A 4,560-nucleotide genomic window follows, 5' to 3' on the forward strand; every position below is an offset into this window, starting at 1 on the left:
ATTTATTTATTGTGTTTATTGTCTTAACGTTTCAGTTCATTCTGCTTTTTATTCAGATTAGCTGCAGATATAGCCTGGCACGTCTTAAGTTCTTTGAGCGCGAGATCAATTCTCTTTAGTGCGAAAACTTCTTTATCTCATTTTCATAAAATAAAATGCTTTAGTAGGCTATTTAACTTTTCCTCTCCATCGGAGAATGATGATTCTGAAAGAAAAGGAGCCGATGTCTGTTTGCTATAGCAACAAACGTTACTTTCATGCATCTGATTATCAGATAAACCTCGCGCTCTTATTTCAAGGTTGTTGTTAATGCTGTGGTTATTTTAACAGTTTCCTTCGTATATTCGGTTCAACGACATTGTTAAAACACATTTATCATTCAACTGTGCGTAGAAAAACTACAGAAAAGTAAAACTACTTCACCTTAGCATTACAGGCCTCTACTACTAAGGAGAGATCACACATCAGCTGCTCAAAAAATGCGTCAGTGAGACGAACGGAGCGCGAGCCAATCTTGTGACAGTCACAGGCGGTAAAATAGTGGAGCGCGTGAAGGAGAGGTGCGAGCCTACGAACACTGTTCAAGGTCTCCATTCATTCGTGCTTGTAGTAATTTAATGTGTATATATATTTTGAAAGCGTTGAATCGCTATAGAAATCGCGATTCATTCGATTCTTAGCGTTTTAAATCGATTACTGTCCGAAATCGACGATTCACGATTCAAAAATCCATGTTTCAAGATCGATGCATTGCATCGTCAGGGTTTGTAATCGATGCATCGAGAAAACGAGTGAATCGTTACACCCCTAACTGAACGTGTAGTCCAATTCCCGAACAAATGACTCTAATGAACCGGTTTTTACAGTGTATCAAAAACATACGTACAGCGCGAATGTACCGTTAGTCTGATTCCCAAACTCTTTGTGAATCTTTTTTTATAGTGAATCAAAAACACACGAGCTGGAATAGCGCAGTCCAATTACAGTACGAATGAATCCGTTAGCTAGTGAATTAAAAATTCTGTTCGACCAGTGTAGTCCGATTCCCAAACGAAACGACTCTTGTGAATCGGTTCTTTATAGTGGATCTAAAACACCAGTTTACCGTCTGACTGGTTGTTCACATGGCAAAGTACAGTTAAAAACACATGAGTTTTGTCACAGTATTATTTCATAAAACTCAGCGAGTGAATGAATGATGTTACCATATTTTTTGTTCGTAGGCTATTTTTATTTAAAATATATTGGACTTTTGCAAGAACTGTAAATTGAAATGGGCACACTTTATTTTAAGGTCCAATTTACTATAATTAATTTAATATAATATAATTATATATAATTATAATAATATAATATAATTTACAATTAGCTATTAACCTGATTTCCCTTACGAAAATTAACCATGGTTTTACTACAAAAAAAAAAACAAAAAAAAACACATGGTTACTATAGTTAAACCATGGTAACCACAAATTAACCATGGTATTTGTAGTAAAACCATGGTTATACAAATGGTAATCAATACGCCAAAAAACATGGTTACTACACTTTTACTACAATAAAACCATGGTTAATTTTCATAAGGGTTTGCCTCAAACTCCTTATTTGCTGATTATTAGTAGTTAGTAAGGTAGTTAAATTTAGGTATTTAGTTGGATTAAGGGATGTAGAATATGGTCATGCAGAATAAGTCCTAATAAACAGCCAATATTTTAGTAATATGCATGCTAATAAGCAACTAGTGCAACTAGTCCATAGTGAGAATTGGTCCCTAAACTAAAGTGTTACCACTGAAATTTATTTATTATTAAAATAATCATATTTTTTTGATAATGGAATGGCATTTTTCCAAATATTTTATATATATTGGCTCAACCAGTAAACCATAGCCCAACATGAATGCCACCTCAGCCCCCATCCATGTCTAATTCCGTGTTATTTTCCTCATTAGATAAATTTAGTGACTAGACTTGTGTAGCTGGAGCATGATGCCTTTCTGAGCTTCGAGTTCATTGGAACAGATTAGATTACTCAACAGTGTTCCAGCGATTGAGATGGTGTCATCTTCTGCGATTAGGCTTCAGAAGACAATCCCTTCTGTGGATCTCCGGCCCTGGAGGGGAGGCAGCGAGGGGGAAGATTGTTGCGCTTGACACGTATTAGAGTAAAGTGAAGTAAATCAGCGGAGCTTAGAGCTGACCTATGCTATCTGTTATGTATCAGCCTCACACTAACTCCCACACTTCATTGATTTCACACTCCTTTTACCACAAATAACTCCCTTTCCTTTACTTGTGTGAGAGGCACTGGGCCGTAAGAACCCTGCTGGGTAATTATAAATCATATAGGTCTAGTAAAGCCCATATCTTCAGGCAAGTTCATGAGAAAGATTGTGTGCGAGCCTTGTAGCATAATGAGACTAATGTAATTTGAAAGATCCACAGAGATAGATTGAAGTAATATGCCTTTTTTGTTCAGTTTATATTTTCTAAACTGCATAATTCTGGAACATTTGGGTGAGAATGTGTGAAATCCAGATGAGTCTGAATCAATTCCAGTCACGTGTGGATTTGAACGCAGACAGAGAATAGACCGCAGCTCGACTCACTGATCCTCACCAGGCTCGCTGAACCAGAAATCACCTGAAAACCCAACTATAACAAACGTCCTAGTAACAGAAAGCAGATGTGGTTAGGAAAAGTATTGGTGTCGAAAATGAAGACCTGATATAACCTTCTGAATTCGGTTTGCCAAAAGAATTTGGAAACTATTCAAAATCACATTCTCCAAATACCTGGATACTAAAACAGCCGTTCTACTCAGAGATATTAAAAACAAACACACCAACCTGACAAAAAAGACATTGCATGTATAATATATGCATCTGCATGCCTCCCCTACAATAACTTAAGTTTCTTTGAGTTGAAGCATGTCTAATTATATGTTATGTAGATGCTACTTTTAAACAGCACCTTTCTGTTGAGTTAACGAAAGGACTTGCCCTCTGCGAGTGCGTCGCCACCTCAGACGGAATTGCACCTATCTAATTAATGCATAACGTGTGGGAAGACATATCATCTTCTTTCAAAGAAAGAAAAAGTTTCATTCCAATACACTGCAATTATTAGTTTAGGTTTGTTTGTATATGCATTCGAAGCCTTCAAGTTTATTCGCTTCACTAAACTTACAGTAAGGGAAGAACTCTCAAGTCTTTTGGGGTGTGCAGTGCAATTTATTTGGTAAGCATGAATCCCAGTTTGCAGTTCATTTTACTTTTGTAATGTTATACATTTCTGAGTGAAACAGGAAAAAAGTAGTTTGACATTAAACTCATTTTAGCAGTTTTTGCTTTCCCTGGGACTTAAACCCATGAACTTGGTATTGCTAACACTATGCTCTACTGTTTGAGCTACAGGAAAATGTATGTGTAGCTATTTGCATATTCGCTAACATTATCCAATAGCCTGCATGGCCTAAGTGTCAGCAGTATAGGAAATTTGTTTCAAAGGAAGTTATTTTTTTAGGATTCCTAAGACTATTATATAAAAATGAATATGAGTGAATCTAACTAACACAATAAAACACAATAAAAAAATGATAACATAATAAAAAACATGATTTTTGAAAAAAAAAAAAAACGGAGTTATCTGTTTTTGCAAATAAACTCTTCATTTGTATATGCATTTGAAGACTTCAAGTTTATTTGCTTCACTGAACTTAAACAAGGATACAGTGAGGCAAGAACTCTATCACTCTAGATTTAAATTCTACAGTTTCAAATTCTACTTTTAAAATGTCAAAAGGAGCTTAGCAGTGCAATTTATTTGGTCAGCGTGAATCCAAATTCATAGTTCCTTTTACTTTCCTAATGCAACATATTTGTGAGTGAAACAGGATGTTCTGTGAGAAAAATTAGCTATTTGCATATGCGTTAACATTATCCAACGTCAGAGGAAAAGTAACGTCAGAGGAAAAGTAAAGTCGTTTCAGGGGAAGACTATTCTGCAAAAACTATTATACTTTTATGTGAAAATTACTATTTGGAATAACATGCACTGATTAATAATTAAAAATAAGATTAAGAACGCGTATAAGAAAGTAACTCAAAAGTAAACTAAAATGTGAAATCTAAAAATCTTTTTAAACAAAGAGAAAACAAAAATGTAATTGAGCCCATGTGCCGTATATGATTGTTTATACTATCACAGTGGGCAAAGCCACTTGCTATGTTACTTTAAGCCAGTGCAAAGAAGGATCCTGGTCAGCATATTACTACTGTAACACCCCTGTGGACTGTTTGTTGTGGTTTCTTCCCCTTGTGTTGGTTTAGCCCGTATAATCATTAGTTAATTACCCTCATTGTGTTCACCTGTCTGCCCCTCGTTATCTGCCCTATAAGTTCCTGTCTCTTGTAGTCTAATATTGTCGGTTATTGTGAATGTTACCCTGAGTGTGTGTCTCATCTACCCGTATCTGCCTTGTTGTCTCTACATTAAACATCCTTATTTGAATCCTTGTCGTCCTCGTCATCCTGCCTGCCTCCACACACCTGGTCCGTGA

The sequence above is a fragment of the Sinocyclocheilus rhinocerous genome, unplaced genomic scaffold, assembly GCF_001515625.1.
Source record: "Sinocyclocheilus rhinocerous isolate Xijiao unplaced genomic scaffold, SAMN03320098_v1.1 scaffold255, whole genome shotgun sequence".
Classification (NCBI taxonomy): Eukaryota; Metazoa; Chordata; class Actinopteri; order Cypriniformes; family Cyprinidae; genus Sinocyclocheilus; species Sinocyclocheilus rhinocerous.